Raw genomic sequence first — 25,464 nt, forward strand, 5'->3', positions numbered from 1 at the left:
TCAAAAGCTGAACCTGTTCTGCCTCAGCTCCTGGTCATATCCTAATTTCTTCCTTCTTCTTCTTGTCTACTTTTTCTTCCACCCTTTACTTCTCTTCTTTCTCCTTCTCTTCCTCCACTTTTCCTTCTTCCCTTTCCTCTTCCCCCCTGATTGTTTTGACAGATCTTTCAGTTCAGACAGTACATCACACATGAGGCCTAAATTATGAGCAAATTCCACTGACGTCAGGCCATTTGTACATCCAGTGAACTTGGCTCGGTTTTTGGCATTTGAGCTGTGTCCATTGGAGACGCAGACAAGTGCCTTCAGGGCAACAGAGGCATTCCAGATGGTGGTGTTCAGATAGGCTCACCAGCACACTGCCTCCCATCTGGGCCAGCACTCTGAATGCCATAGGCCACTCTCAGCACATCCCCATAGCTGCTGTTGACTCTTGGAAGCAGCGCAGCAAACATACTGTGACTTATCAGGGGAAACCTGCAGATGATTAACTCTGAGCCCATTATATGCTGCATTTCCATCCAAGCGGACTCCGGGCTGAGGGTAAAAGGAGGGTAGGAGAGAGGGCAGACACAGTGGAACACCAGGAGTTTGGCAGCAATTGTAAATGCTTCCCCCAGCAAAGGAGACATATCAGTAGGAGAAACAAAACATTTTGAGATATACAAACTTGGGTTCAGGTGCCTGCTATGTCACTCATTACCTGTGTGAACTTGAAAGATTGTGGTGGATATCTGACAAGTGTTCTTTCCCACACTGCTACTTCTGGAAACAGCAGCTACTTTCCTTTGGGGCACTGCTTTCCTACTCCATAAGGCTCAGAGCTCTGTCCTCCTAACCCCAGCCCCTCCTCTCTCCTATCCCTCAGTGATAGTACCCAGCAGGGCCAATGACAGTGTCCCAGTGTCTCTATGAATGTTAATATACCTTACAACTCCAAAATGAGGGAGGAAGGAAAACAGCTATCACTCTAGCTAGGAGAAATGGAGACATCTAAAATTAAACGGTTTGCCTCCACTTCCCTGAACCATTGCCACAGCTACCCAGATTTATGGAGGCAATGTGGGATTACACATATGTGAATTTTCCTGGCAGATTATTCTTTCAAGGATTAAAGGACCTTTTTTTTCTGTTTAAACATATTATTCACAGACTTTTCTGAAATGTTTAACACACTTCCCTTACTTTATGAAAGATACCACATTTAACCTCTTCTGGATGGCAAGGAGTCATCAGAATGAATAGTTCATTCTGTGTGATAACATAGTTTGGGGATTTTTTTTTTAAGTTTGTCCCACTCTGCACTTCCTAGCTCCTTCCTGCTCACTCAAGCACCACAGGGCAAGCTCCCCACAAGAATGAGCTTCATTCATAGCCTAAACTCTGATTCTCTTCCTGTCTTACATCTCCCTTCCTGATGTATTCTTGCATTCCTCTGGCTCTTGAACTTCTGTTTGCTTCCTGCTTTTAGTCCAGCAGTTTCCCCCCTTAGATCTCACCTGTGATCCAGCTGCTCTGTAACTGACCTTTGGTCCTCTTCCTCATATGCCATTCTGCCTTTGCCCTTGGGCCCTGTTCTGCCTCCAGCTGGCACTTGTACTGAGCCAGGCTAGGGTCCCATGACAAGGGATCAGATGCTAGTGTTCCTGTTGCCTTTCACATGGTTAAATGGCCTGAGATCATTTACTTCAGGGACAAACAACCTTACACACCACCATAGCCCTTAGAGTAAGACAAAATATCTGGGTGTGGAAGAAGGGTTACAGCAGATATTCATACTGCGGCAGGGGGCACATTGTAATTGGGCAGTTCAGATATCAGCTCTCTGGGGAGTGTCAGTTACCATGGTTAATTGGGTTATAGATGCTTTGTTGGAATGGTTACATTTCCAAACCTGACAGCTAGGTTCAATTGCTGGTCCCTGTATTTCCCAGGCCCAGCTTCCTCTTTTTCTCTCTCTGCTGGCTCATGAGTACAAGCCCACCTAGCTTATACTAGTAACATCCTCTTTCTGCTTCTACAGACACAGCTCTTCATCTCCATAAAAAAGACATAAAGATGCGTTAGTAAAACATAAAAATGTATGTATATATACGTGGAAATGGATCTTACCCTTTGTAAGGGTTAAAGGCAGCTGACATGCTAAAAATATTCTGAAGGAATGGATCCTCTTGGGTAAGCTATAGGAAACATTGCAAAAGACAAAGCATGCAAAATTTAATGTACAAACATCTCGGTTCCACTTTAAGAACTTCAGAGAATCCTGACCAATACCATGCTCTCAACAACCCTCTGAGAAGCTGCTTCTTGCCTGCTTCACATGGAGCTGGTCCATCTGCCTGTCTAGCCACAAAGCCCAGGGGAGCCCAGCCCGGAGGCCCACCTTCAATATGCACGCAGAAGCTTCCTCCTCTCTTCCCACCCCTCCTGCCCAATTCTGCTCCCCCTTGCTTTGCAACCCCATGCACACTTGAATGCAGTGATCCTCAAACCTGGCCCCATGTCAGAACCATCCAGAGAGCAGTTTAAAAATTCTGATGTCCAGGCCCAATACAACCAATTAAATGAGAATTATGGGTGGGGGCCCAAGCATGAAATTTCCCCTTAACATTTTATCGAGAAAAACTGCAAACGTGCAATTTGCAATACACATATTTCCATCACCTAGATCATCCTTTTAGCATTTTATTCTACATGTCTATCCATCTTCTAGCATTTTATTAACATTCCTCTAAACATCCATTAATCCATTCCATTTTTTATACATTTTAAAGTAAATTAATTATTAGGGCTTATAGAGAGGGGAGAATGGAGAATTAGTGCTGAATGGCCACAGTTTCTGTTTGGGGTGATGAAAAGGGTTCAGAAATAGATAGTGGTGATGGTTGCACAGTATTGTGAATGCAATTAATGCCACTAACTTGTACACTTAAAATGATTATAAAGGTAAATTTTATCATACAGACATTATATATGCAAATAGTATATATGTGTATTTTTTAATCATAATTTCTTAAAACAGTAAATTGCAAATAATGATATATTATTTCCTGAACTTAGTGGTATGTATTTCATTATTATTTCTTTTTAAAGATATGCTTTTATTGATTTTTTTAGAGATAGAGGATGGGAGAAGGATAGAGAGATAGAAACATCGATGAGCCCCCTATTGGGGATGGAGCCGCAAACTGAGCATGTGCTCTGACCAAGAATGGAACCGGTGACCTCAACCATACCAGCCGGGCTCGTTATTCTTTATACTGTACACATATATTATAGATATTGCTGAATAGAAAGACTTTTTAAATATGCTTTTATTGATTTTTAAAGAAAGAGGAAGGGAGAGGGATAGATAGAAACATCGATGAGAGAGAACATCATTGATCAGCTGCCTCCTCCACGGCCCATGGCCCCTACTGGGGATTGAGCCTACAACCAAGGTACGTGCCCTTGACCAGAATCGAACCTGGGACCCTTCCGTCTGCAGGCCAATGCTCTATCTACTGAGCAAAACTGGCTAGAGGATTAAAAGAAAGAGTAGTATTTTTTTACTTGCAGGAAAATTTTATTCCAGTTCTATCAGGACCACCTATTCTTCCTCCTTCACCTACAGAAATTTTACCTTTCTTAAGGAGTCAACATAACTTCCCCACTTCTAAGGAGTCTCTGTCTGGCTACTGCAGCCACCATTAACCTCCTCTTCTTTTGAATTTGCTTAATATCTTTGCCATTCTTTCTAGACCAAATTAAAGACTGTCTTATTTCAAAGCCCTTTTCATTTCATATAGAGAGATAGCCTGCTTGCACTCTCTCAGACCCATCCTCACCCTTCCCAGGCTCAGCTCTCACAAGCTCTCTTGTTCTTTGGCTCTTGGTACATTAAAGCAATGGGAAGCACCATCAAAGACTGAAAGCAGAGGAAGGGAGAAGCCAGGGTATTTCTCACTCTTTCTTTCCCTGCTTCCTGTGGAATCTGGCCGGGGCCCACTGGACAGCCTCTCCCTTCCTGGCCCCAGGTCTCCCTTGGGCAGTTCCCCTCGTGGTTCTAGCTTCCTCTGCCTGTCAATTCAGGCTTCTGGGCTCTGGTAGCACTATCTTCTTCCAGTGTCACCATGGAACAAGGGGACTGACCTCCTCATTTTGCTAAATCTATGAGTTGCTTCATCATTCTTTATTTGGCTTCTTCACTCTTCCATTCATCTATGTGACTAATCCTCTGTAAAAATAAAATGCCCTGCTCTCTGAAAGACCCATTTATTTTCCTGGCTACATCCCAACTGATACAATGTATAGTGGAAAGAGCACAAGCCTGGAAGCTTAACCATGCTAAGTTTGAGTCCTGTTACTTACTCTATGAATTTGGACAAGCGACTAAACCCCATTCTATAAACTGAGGGCTACACCACCTACATCATTGGATTACTATGAATGTTAAACGGCAAACTCTATGGATAGCTCCTATACCATAAGTAGGACTCAATCAGTGGTAGCTACTATTGTTTATTTATAAACCCCTTGACAGCATGGCCATATTATTATTCTCTTTGTGTCCTAGTGCTTTGTTTGTTTTGTTAATACTCACCAGATATTTTTTTCCCTGGTTGATTTTTAGAGTGGATGGTGGGAGAGGGGGGGGGAGAAACATTGATGTGAGAGAGATCCATCAATTGGTTCACTTCTGCATGGGCCCCCACTGGGGCAGGGATCGAACCTTTGACCCAGGTAAGTGCCCTTGACCAGGAATTGAACCCGCAACACTTCGCTGCTCGGGGTGATGCTCTAACCATTTAGCACACAGTCCTAGTGCTTTTTATACAGGTCATATTCCTGCCTCTTAAGATTCACTTCATCAGCAACTTATTGAGCACCTGCTATGTACTTGCTATTGTGCTGGGCACTAATTCTAGAAAACACAACATAAGTAAAGCCCTTGCTTTCAATGTACTTAGAGTTTAACAGGAGTGAGAGACGTGACACAAGTCTGCAGAAAGGCATTCTGACAAACACACCAAACATACACAAGTGACACTGATGGGTACATGGCTGAAGGAATGAGGGACTAGCTGTCTAGGAACAGCAGGCACAGCTTCTGAGGAGTGGGAACTCTGCTGGCTCTGATGGAAGAGAAGACTTCCCACAAGCAAAGGATACAGGGAAGGAGAGTTCAGCCAGAGGAATGGCATGCTCTTTGCACTTTCTATTTCATTCTGCCTAGAATTACCTTCACCCAGATTTTTGTATGGCTCACTTTATCATCTCTTTCAAATATTTCTTTGTTTATGTGTCACCTTTTCAGTGAGGGATCCCTGAAACCCTGTTGAAACATTAAAACATTGGAACATCTCCTCATATCTCAGGTATCAAATAAAATGCCTTTTTCAGAAATGCCTTATCTCACCCTCCCAACCTAAAACAGCTATTCTGATCCTAGTTATGCCTTATAATATCATCGTGTTTTATTTTATTCATACTACTCATTATTATCTAAAGTTATTCTAGTTATTTACTTGTTTATTGTTTGTCCCCTCCCTTCTCCATTAGAATGTAGGCTTCATTAAGACCTGAGATCTTGACACATAGTAGGCATTCAATAAATATTTGTCAAATGAATGTAAAAGCTGTGCTAAAGGCTTCACATGGATTGATTCACCTACTATTCACAGCAACCCCCATTAAATAGCATTATCAGACTCTTCTTTTCTCAAGTGACAAAACAAAGGTTTAAAGAGCTTACACAGCTAGATAGAGGCAGAACCAGATTTGAACACAAGCAGTTTGATTCCAGAACTCATTTTGAGTTAGTTTATGCAACTGTAGGACTTCTCAGAGCCTCAGAATCTGCATATACAACATTTCCTGTAAGAGTAGGAAAGCATTTACAACATTACCTAAATTTGCCTGGCCAGTGTGGCTTAGTGGTTGAGCGTCGACCTAAGAACCAGGTTGCCATGGTTTGACTCCCAGTCAGGGCATATGCCCAGGTTGTGGGCTCAATCCCCAGTGTGGGGCATGCAGGAGGCAGCCAATCAATGATTCTCTGTCATCATTGATGTTTCTATCTCTCTTCCCTCTTCCTTCCTAACTGAAATCAATAAAAATATATTAAAAATAATAAAAATTAAAACATTACCCAAACTTACTTGACCACAGAATTCTCTTCGTGGTGTGTGTGTAATATTCCTAGAGTTGTTTAGAAAAATTTTGGACATCTGCCATATACTTCCTAGTTCATTTGACTGGGAAGTTGGTAGAGCTTCATTAACAAGTCAATAACATAATTTCATTGTAATCCCATGTGGTATAATATACTTAAGAGACATGGTGGGATGAAGGAGTAGATGTTGTCTCAATGGGAAAGCAAATGCAGCAAAAGCAGTAGAGGAGGAAAAGTATCTAAGTGAGAGACAAAGAAAAAAAAGGTAGTCATAGGAAGGGGAAGGTGCAAAGATCAAAATCTGCGACTGCTCAGGATGTGGGCCTGAGTAAGTAAAGGATCAGAAAATTAAGTTTGGTCTGTGACACAGAGGAGCACACAGAACCTCAATGGATGAGTAGACATTGGTATTGTTTACTCAACATCTGTTCTCTTTCTTCCTCTTTCAAACAGAATCCCACATTTTCCCTTGTAATTTACCTCTTTCACTCAGTCCTGTGCTTCCTTAAGCCAGTCACTGTCCTTGCCAGTGAATGTTGTAGAAATGAATAGGTCACCTTATGCAATTCTGGTTAGTGAGACATAAAGTCAAGTCTGCTTGGGGACTTCTGGAAAAGGTTTGCCTCTTCATGATAAAGAGACACATGAGAAGAGGTGTTGTTGTCTATATGTGATGTCAGGGACTGGACAAAGCTAACATTAATAATGAGAATGGTGGAGCCAAAAAACTGAATATTCTCTCTTTAGTTTTCTTTTGTGCTTAAAAAATAAGATATCTTGGGAGGCATATTAAAGCGATTAAATTTTAGATAAGGAAAAAAGTCACTCATTTCCAGGAAATAGCATTATTCTGTTTCAGAATTTCAGCTATGAGTCCCTATCTCAGGTGACGGTCAGTTGACTGTTTCAGGAATGAAGGACTGAGTCTCCATTACGCATGTAGCTTGCACAAAATGTTGCAAAAGAGATGAATCAGTGCCAGCACAAGGGTGCTGCCTCAATTGGCGTAAGTGGGGCTTGTACTGGAAACGACATGAGGGGCATAACTGTCAGATCAATGATGTAATACTCGAGTAAAGATCCCCAAACTACTGCAGCTGAGGATTTTAAAGATTCTTCTCATTTCTAAATGAGGTTCTTATTTCTTGGATGCCCAGCTACATCCAAGTGGGAATCTTGTAAAATTCCCACTTGAAACCTGCCATGTCTGCCATCTCTCCATATGAGGCTAGGTGCCTACATTCTTGCCTTAGAGCTTTAGATATGTCCTAGAGAAGAGGCAGACCCTGTCAGAATCGCCGCTTGAATTGTTGGTTTCTCTGGCAGAATGGAGATTCAATAAAAATAGAACAGGAGGTTCTCCTTGGTTAGATAATACTGTCTACATGCTCCCATTATGGCAATCAGACTGCCATTGGCTTCAGAGTCTGATTTCAACAGATTTTTAGATGCTTTAAAGGGCAGACGTGAGCACTCCTACTCTTCACTCCATGAACTTGTCCAAGGCCACACATTTAGTAAGTGGAAGAATAAGAATTAAAACCCAAGTTGTCTAACTCCCAAAATTTTGCATATAATCATTATGCTAAGTGAGACCTGTCAAAGTTTGTGCCAAGTGCCAGGCTGGCGTGGCTCAGCCATTGAGCGTTGTCCTATGAACCAGGAGGTCACAGTTCAATTCCCAGTCAGGGCACATGCCGGGGTTACGGCTCAATCCCTGGTGTAGGGTGTGCAGGAGGCAGTCAGTCAATGATTCTCTCTCATCATTGATGTCTCCATCTCTCTCCCCCTCTCCCTTCCTCTCTGAAATCAATAAAAATACATTTTTTAAAAAGTTTGTGCCAAGTAACTTTATGCTTGAGAAAATCTTGTGAAGTCAGGAAAAGGTAGTGAGACTAATCTTCACCCTAAACTGTGGGCACATTTATCATTTATATCCCTCCTACTGAAGAGGACCCAGTAGGATGGAGAACCCATGAACCCCTAAACTTTGACTAGAGAGGTAATCTCAGTTACTATGATGGATATGGTTTCCCAGAACTGGACACTTGAGCAAAGCTGCCTTGGGCAATGAACAGGCTGGGAAATTTATCATCACTGAGGCATTTGTTTGAGATAAGAGAGTAGAAATTGTTTCATATTCTCTTCCTTGACTTGGTACATTCATTTGTACCTTCAAAGGCATGAAAAAATGATAGTTACAGAAACTTGTTTGTATATTATATATATAAAATACACAATGATATTATATGTATTTAAAATTTTATTACATTATATATAATTTTACATTTTATATATATTTGTTATATGTAAAATTATTGTTCATTTTATATCATAATTTTATATTTTATAATTATACTAGAGGCCCAATGCATGAAATTCATGCAAGAGTAGGCCTTCCTTCCACTGGCTGCCGGCACCAGCTTCCCTCTGGCTCCTGGGACCTGGACTTCCCTTGTAGCCCTGGCTTCATCCAGAAGGTCATCCAGAAGGATGTCCAGTCTAGTTAGTATATTATGCTTTTATTATTATAGATTTATACATTATAACTATAATTATATTTATATAGCATAACCATTTTATAGTTTATTGTTTTATATATAATTATTATTATCTTATAAATTTATAATCTACAAAATGCTTGCAATATGACCCTTTTTGCAGGGAGGAATGGGGAACCATGCTGATAATCTTGGAGTAGCCATATTTGGACAGGTTCTAAAAATGCCTGTTGGTGATGCAACGGATGAGGTGGTGATGAAGTTTAAATAAATAAATTTGGAGAGGCAAGACAAGAAGCTGTAGCTATTGGTCTAAAGCAAGGAGAGCAAAAGAACACAGCCTGCATTGAGTGCTAATTGCATTTTCACTGAAAGCAGGGATAAAGATTGTCAGCGTTTCTCATCAATTACTTGTGGGCTCAACAGAAGAGAGTTAACCTGGAGCCATTTCAAATTTCACTCAAGAGTCATGTTCATTAAGGTGAAGTGACCCTAACAGAGTGTTGGTTTATCTGATTCCCACTGCTGTGGGAGGAAACATGAGCAACAAGCTAGAGGTAAATGTTTTATCCACAAGACAGGCAGTTCAATGAGGGTACCTCCAAAGTACCCAGGAAACCACCCAGGAGAAGAATAGTCAGCTTTGAACATCTGCCAGAAAGAGATAGCTTTAAACATTTGCCACAGATGGAGACTCACGGCAAGGTACCTCAATGCCATTCAGGTAAGATATTTCCTGCCCCTGACTTCTTATTCATCTCTCTGTTTTAAGCCTGCAGGATCGAGAGGCAGCCTCTTATTGATTGGGAAAGGAGGAGTAGAAATACCAAGTGGGAAAATAGAAATGAAGCTAACTAAGTCTCCCACTCAATACACTTTTTCAAGGGGAGAAACTTTAACTTTGTTTTATTAAATATATTTTTATTGTTTTCAGAGAGGAAGGGAGAGGGAGTGAGAGATAGAAACATCAAGATGAGAGAGAATCATTGATCAGCTGCCTCCTGCACGCCCCACACTTGAGATCAAGCTTGCAACCCGGGCATGTGCCCTGACCTGGAATCGAACCGTGACCTCCTGATTCATAGGTTGACGCTCAACCACTGACCCATGCTGGCTGGGCGAGAAGCTTTAACTTTAAATGAAATTTGGAATTTTGACTTTTACATTTAAATTACTGGACATTTTGATTAATGAAATAAGCTGATTCATGCAACTAGATGTCATCAGATGACTTTTATTATCTAGGAGTGTCTCGGAGGGAAGGACCAGTTTCTCAGTATGAGCAAGGAGGATGAAAGGAAAAATTGTTTTTTGAATGCACTCTGTGAGTTCACTGACTCAAAGTGCCTGCCATAGTGTTTTGAATTGTACTTTTCTGTTATTTGCAACTGAAAGGGTTCTAATACCACTTTAAATATTCCATGGATGGATTAAACAACAATTTATACAAAAAAATGAATTCTTACTTCAAATTCTAGCTCTCTCAGCTTACTGGAAAGGACGTTTAATAGTCAGAAGAGCCCTAGCTTGTTGGCTTAGTGGATAGAGCATTGGCCTGCGGACTGAGGAGTCCCGTGTTCGATTCTGGTCAAGGGCACATGCCTGGGTTGTGGGCTTGATCCCCAGTGTGGGGCATGCAGGGGGCAGCCGATCAATGATTCTCTCTCATCATTGATGATTCTACCTCTCTCTTCTTTTCCCTCTCTGAAGTAAAAAGAAAAAAAAAACAGAACTTTTATTTTAAAAAATAGAAGAAATGTATCTAAATGTTGGGAGGGGCTTGCTAAGGGAAATTTGTCAGGGGGTTTTGTAGGGAATCACACGTGAGATTGTACGCTGATGTTCTAAAGAAAAAGTTAAACATCAGTCTTCTTCCTCTCCTTACAGAGGAATCCAGCCACAAGCTATATCCCTGTTCACTGAGCCATGGAACTAATGCTTCCCTATGCATTTGGATTCCTGGGATACTTCTTGATGCTAATTTCCAATTCATAATTTCATACATCTATTTTCTCTGCATTTTGAACAAAACTTAAAATTTGTTTTTTGCATTTATAATTAAACAGTTGACTAGCTTAAGTCCAATGAGAATTTAATTGAGGCCAAATATTTGCTGCTTTTAGCATAGCTAATAATTTCCATCTTTGTCTCACTTGAATAATCATAAGTATTAGCATTTTCTTTTTCTGCTTTCCACTCATTTTTATAAAGTAGGCTCAAACAAAATATTCACATCATTCCATAAACCATCAGTTTTGTTTTTGTTTTTTCAGATAATAAGACAATCCAGACACAACAGAAACAATGATTGACAATGACTTCCTGGAAAGTGTGGAGTAGATTTTTTTGTGTGTGTGTGGAGTAGATTTGTAAGTTTGATTTATTCAACTTGATGTTTAAGATGAGTGCTTTCTCATTTTAATTCTACTTCTATTATGTTCAAACTATCTGAAATATCTAGATTCAAGCCTTTCAGGTCCCCAACACACAGATGAAAATATTTGGGGCAAACACAGTTTTGATCCACTCTGTCATGTGCTAGAGGTCACATGAGAGAATAAGATAATTGGAGGTTATGTTTTCCTTCAAACAACCTTTTCTTGAAGTATTTGTTAAGACATTCAATGAGATTTCAAATGTGATAACTTAAAAGTTTAAAAACAATCTAAGAAAAATAAATTGGAGACTACATGACATAGCCTTATCAACACTCCACATGTATCCACTAGTGGTATGTTTTTAATTTGTATCAAAAGCTTTCATCATTAAAATACAGCTATAATAAGAAATGACAAAATTAAAAAGCATAGAAGCTAAGAACTCAACTTCTACTTGAATTCTAACTCTGCCATTTGTTACTGTGTGATCTTGGGAAAGTTACTTTGCTCAATATATCTCAGTTTCCTCCTAGGTAAAAAGGGGGAAAAATATCTCCTCACCACTGGCTTTCAGAATTAGTTCTGAGATTTTTTTTTTTTTTTTAAAGGAGAAGATATCTGGTGGTCAAAATATCACCTGCTACACTTCTAAAAGCTAGGACTGAACATGTGGCTTAGTTGTATGGCAACAATAGGTTTCCTAATATGGAACACTAGCCAGACATTAGGTAGAGTTGAACCTGCTGGTTTCCCCGTACAGAGCCTGCCTCTATGAATCGTGTGTTGTGGGAAGCAGGATATAATGCATGCTCTCTATGGATCCCAAGTTAAAAGAGCTTAGGAAGGCATTTAAAATTTTTTCTCCCTAGTATATCAAGAAGAAAAGTCACTCCTCTTTCTCTGGGGAGGAGTAAGAGGTATTGACAGAAAGTGGACACGAGTATTACATTAGTGAAGCTTCTACAAGGAAAACATGGGAGTCAGGGGAAAGTTTTACCCCTTAACATTTCCTACACTTTTGCTTTCTTAATCTATTGGCACTGACCATTTAGCCTATACTCAACCAGGCTATGACTGTTCTCTTGTAGGGAAGAGGTCAGCAGACTCTCAGGATAGTCCTATTCTCACTTTCATGAGGATATTCCCCCAATGCTATTCATGCTCCTCTGTGGGTCCTCCTAGTGTACTCCAGGTCAGTAGTGTTACTCTTGTCCTCAGAATGCTCTGAAATAGGCCAGATGAGTACATTTAGTAAGTTAACTTGGAAACAACATTGTACCCAAGGCTGAAAATCAAGTTCTTATTTTCCAACCCAAATTATGTATAGCCGATTTGTCTAATTACATATTAATTACCTGCTGAGAAGCAGGTACCAAAGAGGAACCAGACACGTACGAAGTTTATTGGGAGAGGGATACGTATAAGGCAAGGAGAACCTTCAAACCATGGTCTGACATCTGTGCAAAAAGAGGAAGAAGGGAGTAAGACTGGATAGGAAGAATCTTAGACTATAGTGCAGTTCCTAGAAAGTTCATGGCTGAGGGGAAGTCCTTGAGCCAGCGTCACTTGTTGGAGGAGTTTTATGGATTGGGCCTGCTCTAGTACCTAGCCACCCTCAGTCATTAGCTAGGAGCAGCTGGTGGGAAAGGTGGCCTCAGGGTGAACATGGTGCTAGATCCAGATGTTGTCTGTCCATTAAGATCCCAAAGACAAATGTCTGAGCAGTGCATTTTATGGCTACAACATGTATAGAGTTCATCAAAGGTCCCACAATGTTATCAATAGACAAAGGTACTCCAATAAAAGTAAAAATATACTAACAATAAGATACTTAAGCCCTAGCCTGTTTTGCTCAGTGGATAGGGCGTCGGTCTGCGGACCAAAGGGTCCCAGGTTCGATTCCGGTCAAGGGCACATATCTCAGTTGCAGGCTCCTCCCTGGCCCAGGCCCTGGTCAGGGCTTATTTAGGAGGTAACCAATCGATGTGTTTCTCTAACATTGATGTTTCTCTCTGTCTTTCCCTCTCTCTTCCACTCTCTCTAAAAGAAAATAACAAAAATTAATGGAAAAATGTCCTAGGGTGAGGATTAACAAAAAACAAAAGAAACAAACAAAGATACTTCACATGTCATGATTAAAAATTAGATCCCAGATTTCGGGTTCAATTCCTGGTCAGGGCACATACAAGAAGCAACCAATGAATGCATAACTAAATAGAACAACAAATTGATGTTTCTCTCTCTAAAAAAAAATAAAAATAAAAATGAATAAATAAATAAAAGGAAAGCTAATCCCTAGATCATAATACAGTTACCACAGGAAAATTATGCTTCCAGATCATACCATTTGGTAACACCAAAGACTGTATCAAATATATCAGAATTAAGGTGGAGATAATCCAAGTTTTTGTCTCACCAAGATTCATTAGTTCATATCTCAAATAATTTTTTAACACCTACTATGTTCCAGTAGGTATTCTAGCCATGAATTATATAAACAAAAGTAGTCCTTACCTTCATGGAGCAAAACTGCACACTAACAGGGAAGATTTTCTTTTTTTTTTTTTTTTAATATGTTTTATTGATTTTTTACAGAGAGGAAGGGAGAGGGATAGAGAGCCAGAAACATCGATGAGAGAGAAACATCGATCAGCTGCCTCCTGCATACCCCCTACTGGGGATGTGCCCGCAACCAAGGTACATGCCCTTGACCGGAATCGAACCTGGGACCCTTCAGTCCACAGGCCGACGCTCTATCCACTGAGCCAAACCGGTTAGGGCGATTTTCTTTAAACGGGATAAAGAATAAAATATGTAAGACGTTAGTGTCATGATAAGGAGAAAAAAACAAATAAAAAGAAGTTCTGACACAGTGAGTGGATTAAAATTTTAGCTAGGATAATCAGGGAAGGCAATTTTGAATCAAAACCTAGAGGATGTTAAAGAGTAAGGTAGGAAGATATTTAGGAAGGGAACGATCATTTAGGGTAGAGGAAATGACAAATGCAAAGGCTAAAGGCAGGAGTGTTCCTAGAGTTTTTAACAAACAGCAAAGGAGGCCGTGTGGCTGGAGTAGAGCGAGCAAGGTGGGAAATGATAAGGGATGAGATCAGAGGGACATGCCATGTGGAGCCTTGTTAGCATTTGCTCTGATGAGCTGGGAAGCCCGTGGAGGGTTCAGAGCAGATTATCAACTGGAACTAAGATCACCTTGGATGCTGTGTTGAGAAGAGATTGAAAGGGGTCAAATACAGGAAGGTCTTTTAGAAAGCTATTGCAATGATCTAGGGAAGAGATGATTGTGGCTTGGACCACGGTGATAGCAGTGAGAGGTTGTGTTTCTGTATATAGTTCGATGGTAGTCACTTCCAATTTTTGGAGTTGAGAAGTTGTGAGCTTAAAACTCAATTGAGAGAAATCATCCATCAAAAAGTTAATCGTTCACTTCCAATCTGAGAGGAAGAGCCACCTCTGTATACAGTCTCCCTTCTGAGGGAGTGGCATCTGTGACACTCCTGGCTTCTAAAAACGTTTAAAAATCTTCACATGATGGCAGCCCTGGTCAATAAGCTTTACTTGAAGGACCTTTCCTTCCTGTCTAACATCTTCAAAATGTCTCAATTTCCCTTTCCCATTGAGTCCCATGTTTCTAGCATCCCTTGCTGAAATGAGTGGGGCTCTGTCTAGTTAAATAACCTTCAAGATATCTTATGAACAGTTCGTCAATTCTGAGCCACAGGGATTGTTCCCTTTACCTCTTGCCATGAATAGACACCTGTCTCCTATGGATGACTTCTCCTGCTTCCTACAGCTGCTTCAACAGGATACATCACCCTCAGCAAAGACCTTAATTAAAGCTGCTTTTGAACCTGCGCCCCTATGGGCCCGGTCAGTTTCTGTTACCTATGTTCCACTGCTATTTTTCAGAAAGACTCATCTCAGTATAGAACAGTTCAACCTGTTTTTTAGATTGTTCCCTTTCTTTCTCTACCTATGGTAAGGCTACTACTGTTTGATGGATTCAAGTATCAGCTTTCTTTTGCTTCCTCACACACTTTTTCTTTGTCGCTCCTTTTGATTTCTGGCCCAGGCATGCATTTTTCTTACATACCCCTCTAAGTTTTGCTTTGTGGGGGTCTCCCATAGTGAGACATGAAATCTATGCATTCTATCTTTGCCAAAAGCAAAGAAATTCTCACCTTCATTTCTCACAGCTGCATAGTATTCTCAGGAGAGAGTTTCATAGTAGATCAGTATCCATCCCAGTCCTGGACTTGACTTATTGCCTTGTAGGGGCAGGATCTTTACCACTCTGCTGCTGGTCTCCTGAGAGCAGACTAGCACACATTTGTTTTGCAGGCTGGAATATCTGAAAGAGAATGGAGAAGGGGAAAGGAACATCAGTTATACTTGACCTTTATTTGGTGCCCTGATCCTCATCCTAGACTCATCAAAGTTTCTTCTCACTGTCCTTGGAAGTAGTAAGTGTATACAGGCCAGAAAGATTACTCTAATGGATGTTCTCCTATATGAGAGGAAATACTGGAGTGGGGAGTGCTTCCCCATAAAAGTATATAGCCTGGCCAGTTTTTCTTAGTGGTTACAGTGTCGGTCTGTGGACTAAAAGGTCATGGATTCAATTCCTGGTCAAGGGTACATACCTCGATTGCAGATTCAATCTCTGGCCCCAGTCAGGGCATGTGCATGAGGCAACCAATCTCTCTCTCTCTCTCTCTCTCTCTCTCTCTCTCTCTCTCTCTCCCTCCCCCCACCCCCTCACTCCCCTCCCCTTTCCACTCCCTCTAAAAATCAATGGGAAAAAATATCCTCAGGTGATGATTTAAAAAAAAGAAGTATGTGAAATACTTAACACAGTGCCTGAATAGAGGTCATTACTCAACAAATGTTGACTATTATAAACAGAAAAAGAATTGAAAAATTAAGATAAACATTATTTACAGAACTAGCTAAAGAAAAAGCATATATGATAGAAGTAGGACAACCAAGCAAAATCTACAATATTGGATTTTTTTTCAGGAGTTTTTTTTCTTAAGAATAAAACTCTGAGTATTAAATTGTCCTTTTAATGATCATCGATGAATACAACCTGCTTCAGACATGGAACCAGCCTTTAGGCAAATGAACACTATTTCATCAAATGTAAACTTTTTTTCTTGGATCTCAGGACAACAGAATTGGATTAATCCTAATCTTTGTTTAGGACACACTCTTCTCATTGGTTCCTCCCTCCCACTACTCCCTCCCTCTTTGCCCTGCCTTCTTCCTAACTTGCTCCTTCTCCTAGGGAATCTTACAATATCAACATTTTGTTCTGAGTGGAAAAGAACCTTGGGATTCTCCTGCCCGTTCCCTTCTTCTCCTCCCGGGCAACTGCTCTTACTTGTTGGGGCTGAGTTTGAAATTTGAATAACCACTGAAAGTGACAGACTTGCCACATCTGGAGGAAAAAAACTGCTGTTTCTTTTGGTTTCTCCCAGAATTCCAAGTGTATCCCAAAAGCTCAAAGGAAGGGCGTGGTTTTGACTCAAACTTTGCCCTGTTTGCCAACCTCAGGGAGTCTGGGTTGAGTTAGGGGGAATGTAACAGAACCTGACAATAGACAAGTCTAATGTGGTTTGGAGTTTTATTATGAAACTTCTGTGTAGTTCTGCTTTTCACCCAGTTGTGTCATAAGAAAACAATCAAAACATTCATTTCAGTTTTTGCTAACCAATTTTTAGAATAATACAAATACATATTTAGTATTTAAATATTCTGTAACTAAAAAATTACCTTAAGATGTTGAAAATGTATTATGTGCTGATTCACAAGTCAGTTTTAAACTATTTCCTTACTTTCCTTTAATTATAAGTATGATTTTATATATGTATAACATATATATACACAATATCATAGATTTATATAAAATATACATCTTAAAACACAAACAGATATTGAGACTGTTAATTATTTTTATTATATAAGCAGTTTATATTCATTAAAGAAAAATTGGATAATATAAAAAATTAGAAAGGAAAAATTACGTATGGGGCAATTTCTCATTTCATTCTAACAACAGACATTGTGCTAGGTGCTGAGAAAAATACACAGGTGACTAGGACATGGACTGGGCCTGTTAGGAGACAGATTAGAGATAAAATACAGGTATTTTAAATATTCAATGAAAGGTTATGTTTGTCCAAGCATCTTTGGTACGCCTGGATCTTCCTGTTACCTTTGACTCAGGCATTTAGAGGTCGGCCCTGTTTACCCAGAGATCATATGATCTGTGGGTGCCTGGGCAGTGTTATGATTTAACTTGAGGTCCAGTTCTCTTTAGACCACATGTATCTGCACTTCATTCTTTAGAGAGGCAGCAGTTGGAAATAAATCTTTCCACTTGTTACATGGGTTAGAAGGATTGGATGGATGAGTGATAAAAGGTGCAGTGTTGATAGTGCCCATTGATGACAAAGAAACGACATTAAAATCCAGGGCATGGTATGTAGTGTATTAATGACTCATTCCAAATTTCCCAAGAAGGACAGCCACCAGAGCAGAACATTTTTTCCTAAAGTTATTTTGGATAAATTTTGAAAAGAGGATTTTAATAAAATAGAGATTAGCCAATCATTTTACAATTTTTAATAGGTATATTAAATCATATATTGATCATATATATAGTCAGGAGTAAAAAATAAATTGATTTTACTTGTGCTTCATTATGTTCTATTAAGAGTAAACTTCCATTGGTTTCACATAACTGAATTTCTAAAATTTCAAAATAATTATGCTGGAACTATTCAAAAGAAGTAGAGTTGTAAGACCCTGTTCATATGATCCTATAATCATTTAATATAGCAAGGAACTGTAAGAAAAGTATTTTAGTTCTTAAGTAAGATGGTTAAGGCAGCTGGATGCAAAGGAAAAAATTCTGTTGCCTAATGATGGCTCTCTTCCACTGATGAAGCAAAACTAGACAGTTTCTAATTCTCCCTTGATGATGTTTTTTACAAACTTATATGCATATATCAAACTCCTAACAAAATTAACATTATATAATCTATTGCTTTCATTTATCCATCTGTCTACCACCCATTCATCCAGTAAACATTTATTCTGTACCTACTATGAGGGAAAGTACTTTGCTGTATGGACACAGTATTTATTACCAAATGCCTCAGTGGAAGAACAATTACATGTCACTGAGATACAGGTTTCTATAATAAAATAAAGCTGCTATGGGAAACTTAGAGTTTATTTATAAAACAAATGAGCTTAACTATAAGGAGCAAGTAGCACTCCATTTTCAAAACTGAAGGTTGTTTGTTTCTTTGTTAATTAAAGAACACTCCTAAACTACCATGCAATTCTGAGTGGTGAGTCTCTATTACTAACAAACAAATGTAAAACTCTTCCCAAAGACAAGGAGCAACAGCAGGGATTATTTAAATCATTTATTTCATTATATGTGGAGTCATATTTTTTCCTTTGTTAGTTACAGAGGTTGAGAAAAATCTGGTGGCTATATTTTACATAGTCTACAGAAAATAGTTGTTCCCCAAACTGTATATCTGGCTCCTAAGTCACTCTTCAGAGTCCTGGTCATCTGTTATCCATTGCCAACTAGACATTTTCCCAATAGTGCTCCACAGGCACAACACACTCAGTACGTATAAAGCTGAACTCTATGTTATATTCCATAAACCTGGTCTTCTTGAAATCCTTCTTGTAATTAATAGTACCACCATTGACCTAGTTTCTCAATCTAGAAATTGGATACTCATCTAGAGCCTGTCTTTGCTGGCACTCATAGTTATTAGGTCATCAAGTACTGTTAATTTTATCTTCAGAATCTTTGCTGCATTACAAATGTCACTGCTATAGAGACACTCACCTTTATCTTTCCTGGACTATTGCAAAGACCTCCAGAATGACCTTCCTGCTTCTGGTCTGTCACTATGCTACTCCATTCTCTGTACTGCCATTAAAATATCTTTTTCTAATTTAAATATGTTTATGTCACTCTCCCTCTGAAATTCTTTGAATGGATCCCCTCATTAACCACAGGATTGAGTCCCATCACCTTAGCATGTCATAAGAACCTTTATAATCTAGTCCTAAAGGTTTTTGTTTTTTCAGACCCATCTTCCCAAAAGTATTACATGCTTCTACCAAATGGGATTGCTCTCCTAACTATCCCATGCATGCTCTTTTTATATCTATGACGAATGAATATGCTATCTCTTTGTCTAGAATTCACTTCTCTACTTGGTAAACCCATACTTATCTTTCAGGACTTAGCTCAAATACCATCTTCTCTAAAGGTCATCTTTGAAGGCCTCTGGAAGAATTTGTACCTCCACACTTTGTACTGGGCTGTTCTTTTTGCCCTCTAGATCCCCTCACTACCATTTTTCACCTGCCCTAAGTAGGACCTTGGGGACTGACCTCTTTGAACAGCATTAACCAGGTTTTCCTACCCTCTGACTTTCTGGTGGATTTGAACAATGGGAGGCCCTGAAAGAAGTTCAGAGGGGAGAAGAGAGTAAGATTGTAATAATATTTCCCTAACTCCCTTCCTCCTAGGTCTTGGATTGGCAGGGGCTGCATCTATTGAAAGAGTTCCTGTTGGGTAGAACTCCCTTATAGCTAGAGCTTTCTTTCTGAATTTTGGTAATAGCTCCTTTCCTTTGCCTGTTCAGGGAGTAATTTCTTATTGTTGATGCCTAATTATTTCTAACTCTGCCTCCATCTTTGTAAATAAATTCTTTATTAAACTCCCTTTAATCACTCCTTTTGAGTATGCCATCTATTTCCTGTCCTGACTGGTTCACTCCTATGTCACCGTTTAGATATCTCCTCAACTGTACTTAGCACGTTGTATTCCAATTATTTTTGCCTCCACGTCCATTTATTCTATTAAACTCCTTATAGTAGGTCTGAATCCAGGGAAAGAATCCTTGTGACTAGGTAGAAAAGTACCTGTCTACTCTAGGCTTTGCAAAGGCCAGGGTAGGACATGCAGGCGCCAGAGCAAGGAGGGATGTCTGGAATGTGCAGAACACCTGAGGAACATGGGAGTAATCTTTGAACTGCCTGCCTGCCTTGATCAGTGGAGTCAATCTGATTGAAAAGGGAGTCTATACTTGAAAGGAAAACCAGAAAGCAGGACTGAGAAATCTGGCCCAACTAACTAATTAGCTTTGTCAATCTCAGTCCAACTAGAACTAAAGTCTGCGATGCTTGGCCTGGCATTTTATAGCCACTGATATCCAAATTTCATCCAGTAAGGGGACCAAGAACTATGAGCTAAAGGGCAATGGCTAAGATCTGTGTAAGATTTCTTAAAGTTCTATAACTGTTGGAGGTGAGAGTTGGAAGATCCCAATAAATAGCACTTCTCATTCCTATCCAGGTTTTCTAACAAACTGAGAAATAAAAGATGAATACAGAGGGAGTAAAAAATAATAACGACAATAGAAATGATAGCTCAAACTTCTAGAGCACTTACTTTGTAACTGGAAGTGTGAACACCAAGTGCTTTATACATGGTAACTCAAACTTTACAACAACTTCTGAGTCTTAGTCCCATTTTGTAGGTGGAGGAATTGAAGCACAGGAAGGTTAAGTAATTTGCCCAAAGCCACATGGCCATTATTAAATGGCAAATCTGGAGTATTAGCCAGTTTGGCTCTGGAGTCTACACATCTAACCCCTACGCTACATTACCTCTTGAGATATAACACTTTGGTTATAGATGAAACTGATGTTGGAGAACATGACTTGTACCTATGAACAAGAAGGGTTCCTAATAGTGAACCCCTAGTCACAGACAGTGCTGAGTTTATGCAGGCTTCCTTACGTGACCTGTCTCTGGAAAACTTGGGACAAGGAAGAGCAGAGAGGATAAGCAGTGGCTTGCCTATGTATGCCCACTTTCTTTTTTCATACTCAACAATCAGATTAAGTAAAGTCTCCTCTCCTGGGAGGAAAAGAGTTGAGGGCTGGAGGAAGTTTAGAGGTATTACATTAATGGAGCCACTTACTCCCTGGAAGGAAACATAAGAAATTGGGATGAGAGATTTCCCCCCTAATTTCATGTCCCTATATTTACTACTACTTATTATTATTTTTAGTTCTAAATATCAATGCCACATTGCACCATAACTATTTGCTTGTCTGTTTCCATCTCCCTTTTCCTTCCTCGCCTATACACTTCTTAACTGCAGAAATCCTTTTTCTGTTAATCTCTGGATCTGCAGCAACTGCCAGATGGTACACACTGAATAATTGCTTGTTAAGTGAGAGAATGAACACATAGATACTTTTCTCTAATTTCCAGAAAATACGGAAGAAATTAATACACAGAAAGATTCATTGTTAACTCAGATATAGGTTAGCTGCTTTAGAACTTTAGCTTCTTGGTTTGAGTTCATCCTCAACCTCTTTAATTCCTGGCTTTTATTTTTAACTAGAGGCCCGGTGCACAAAATGCATACACAGGGAGGGGGGGCGGGGGTGTCCCTCAGCCCAGCCTGCACCCTCTCCAATCTGGGACATCCTTCTCACAATCCAGCACTGCTGGCTCCCAACCGCTTGCCTGCCTGCCAGCCTGATCACCCCCTAACCACTCCCCTGCCAGCCTGATCGACGCCTAACTGCTCCCCTGCTGGCCCAATCACCTCCAAATGCCCTCTCCTGCTGGCCCTGTTGCTCCCAACTGCCCTCCCCTGCCAGCCCGATAACCCCCAACTGCCCTCCCCTGTAGGCCTGGTCGCCCCTAACTGCCCTCCCCTAAAGGTGTGGTTCCCCCCCAACTGCCCTCCCTCCCCTGCAAGCCCGGTCGCCCCCAACTGTCCTCCCTGGCCGGCCTGGTCACCCCTAACTGCCCTCCCTGCTGGCCTGATCGCCCACAGCTGCCCTCCCCTGCCGGCCATCTTGTGGTGGCCATCTTGTGACCACATGGCGCGGCCATCTTGTGCAAGGGTGTGACGGTCAATATGCATATTACCACTTTATTATATAGAATGTAAGGGCTTAGCAGGTGAGCTGAACAAGCTGAAAGCTTCCTACTTACTGCTGCTGCTCTTCCTGGCTTTTCTGAAACTGGAATCGGAAAAGGTAGTAAGGAACAACACAGCCTGGCAGCTCAACAGGTACCTTGGTATTGCCTTCTCCAGCAGAAAGAGGGCATGGACTTTGGTGTCATTCAACCTGATTCTGAAAACCCACTTTGCAACTTACTAGCAGTGTGACCTTGCACAGATGATGCTTGTAACATAGTAGCTATATTCCAGTAGTTTTAGGCAATTTGCTTTGGGGCAGATATCATCTGCTTTTCAGAAAGATTCTCATTTGACTGACTTTATGGAATTACTCATGCCATAGCCTATGGCCTTTTTTTTCCATTTTGAAATACTGACTGCTTTAACTTCCAGACATCAGATTCTGCTGTCTGATAGCATGTGACTATCGAGAAATGTAATTATTCCTCTTACTTCTTTAATTTATCCTGTTTTTCTGGCTTGTGATTGTATCTCAATTAACTATTTCCTTAGTTACTTATTAACTTGATGGAATCCAGCTTCATTGACATAATTGTGAACTTTGGCTAGACTAACATCTATTTGAACTACAGTAGCTTGTCAAATTGCCCTGCTATTTTTATTGCATCTTCCAGAACCGCTGAAGCTTACTACCAATGGTCACTTCAAATACGTCAGTTATTTTAACCTCTCAATAGAGTTATCCAAATGTAACACACGTTTCCTTGACCGGTCAAGCCTGCGTATTTTATACCTGGTAACACATATTTCTGGGAATGCTATAAGGAATTGTCCAAATCCTAAGCACCTGGAGAAATGGTCATTTATAAACCAAGACACAGAAATGAATAATTAAGAAAAACTTAAGCAAGACCCAGTTTTCCAAAACTGGGCTCTCCCTGTGTTATAGCACAACTTCGTGTCAATTTGCTTCCTTTTACTCATTCTTCCATTATCTTCCTATTCCAGTAAGTCAGATTCATTCTTATTTTCATAGATTGTTGATTCTCAAATTCAGAAACCATTGCCTGAGGGCTGCTAAATAATAAGTAACAGTGACATTATGTAAGATTTCACCATTTATAAAGTGTTCTGTATCCAGTTCTAGAACAGAGGATCTTGTATGGCCCATCTTTAAACTACTAGAATAATTATTCCCTGTTTTGTATTTTTACATCCTCGGTGTGTTTCTGCCTCCAAGGGCACTGTTCAGTCATTCACTCATTCATTCAACTAATATTTATTGAATCTTCCTCTGTGTTAGGCACTGTGCTCAAAATTCTGGAAAGAAGTTGAATATAACACAGTCCTTGCATTTAAGTAAGGGAGAAAGATTGAGAGTTAACCAGAAAAAATACAATGTTAAAATACTGTAATATAGGTTTATATAAAGAGCTAAAAGAATATAGCAGCAGGAGAGGTTAATTCCTAGCCCAAGCTTTAAGGTGACTCAGGCTTCAGAGAAGAGGAATTTTTTTAAACCAACATCAAAACAAAACCCTACAAGATTAAAATTTATTTAAGTGGTTTTTTAAAAATTTCATATAATACTTTTTGATTGGGCTATGGAGGATGGTATCACAGGAGGAACAGTTTTGACATCTAAGAAACACAAGATAGAATGCTACAACTTGAAAAAGGTTAGAAATCACTGTTCTGGTACCCTAGAAGTTTGAACACTGGATTATTCAGACCTTGTTGTGCCATATAAGCAGAACTAAAGGGTTTTAATAGCAATCACTTACTTCTCTTTATCATTTTTGGATAAGGTGACTAGATGGTATCAGAACCCAGATGAGTATTTCCTATAAATAAAAACATCTTAAGTTCTATTTTTGAAAAGTATCGGGAAAATATCTTTAACTCTCATGTACATAATAGTAAAGGCATCATGATTTTATTTCTATTTGGTTATAAATATGCTTGTGTGTACGTGTATGTGTATGTTTTAAATGGTGTTTGTAGCATCATAAAGCTCTACTTGTGTTTTTGGTTTTGTTTTTTTTGTGTTTTTTTTTAAAGCAACTATAGCAGAAGAAAGAACAAACAGGATTTCCTCTCTAACTAATATTGACTTAACTTTATAGGGTCCCAGGCCTGAAGTCCTCTGTTTATTCATGAAACAGATCCAGGCTATTGGTCCACTTGGATTTACTTCCAACCTTCACAGTTCAGACTGTACAGCCAGTTTAACTCTTGGCCTCTCAGGTGACACAACTTACGAGGGTTATAGAAATGGCCACAGCAGTATTGGGAGGTTGCGAAAGAAGCCCATGTGCTGGCCCAGAGCCCAGTAGACGAGAGTCCCTCAGCAAAAGAGAGTTTCCACTGGTTACACTTGGGAGTTACCCCTGGTTTAGCCTTTGTCTCAAACCATCTGGATGTCAAAAGCGCTAATAAGCAACTGACTCACTGGTGGAATAAATTCAGTCTGGTGATTCTGTGCAGGAAGGCTCTGTTATGATAGAGACACTGACAATAAGACAAGGCAGTTTCTTAAGTTTTGAGGTCATCTAAGCCTAGTTGTGAGATAACATATTGATATCTGAGAGTGAATACTGGAAACTTGTCATTGAGGCTCAGTTTTTTGTTGTTGTTTTTTTGCGGATGAAAGAAGCCCTGTCTAAACCTCATCCAACACCCTTTTCCTAGCTCTCTTAAAAGTAGCAAGGCTGGATCCCTTCTTAGAGACCCTGCAATTACTTCATAGCTCTTACGTGACAATTGTTGGGGAAGTTAAATGAGACTTGAGTTCCCTGAGAATCATCAAGATCATTAAAAGCTAATGCAAATGATAAAGGCTTTGAATCCTCTCAATCACAGACAGTATTATGCAAGAGCATATTTGTCCTAAGAAAGACTGGAAGAGTGTGTGTGTGTGTGTGTGTGTGTGTGTGTGTGTGTGTGTGGCCTGTATGTTTTTTCAATTTCTTGTACTGGATTTTACACTGACCTATTTCAGACATAGACGAAAAATGTGAATGTATGTGTTATTTTTTATATATATAGAAACAGACATTTAGGTAATGGAAAAGATCATTTTTGTCAGATGTCTGCTGAGGACAAGTGCATTTATTCATTTTATTTCAAGATTATTTTTCATTTTATTATTAGTGAGAAGCATTTGTCAAGATTTCAACTTTAAGATTTCTTCAAATACAGCAACATTGGTAAAGAATTGGTATATAGTAACCACCATTTTTTCCTATCAATTTAAATGTCTGTTTCTATAAGCAGTTATTTCTTCCCAGCTTTACAATAATTTTTCTTTTGTGTTTACCTTGGAAACTTCAGATCCTAAGGAAAAATATTCTGGGCACTTTCACTTTAAAGGGAAACTCCCATCTCTCATATTTCATTTAAAACTCTAGTCAAGGGGTTAG

At 39.8% G+C, this 25,464-nt stretch overlaps 1 long non-coding RNA gene across 1 annotated transcript in view; it reads right to left on the reverse strand.

Annotated features, from left to right (window-relative positions):
- The window catches only part of LOC308257607, a 266,935-nt gene that overhangs the window by 52,131 nt on the left and 189,340 nt on the right, over positions 1–25,464 (reverse strand). The window contains exon 2 of the long non-coding RNA XR_013961618.1: positions 15,233–15,402. This is a non-coding gene — a long non-coding RNA (uncharacterized lncRNA). The remainder of the gene's footprint in view (positions 1–15,232; positions 15,403–25,464) is intronic.

This window comes from Plecotus auritus, assembly GCF_963455305.1.
Source record: "Plecotus auritus genome assembly, chromosome: 9".
Lineage (NCBI taxonomy): Eukaryota > Metazoa > Chordata > Mammalia > Chiroptera > Vespertilionidae > Plecotus > Plecotus auritus.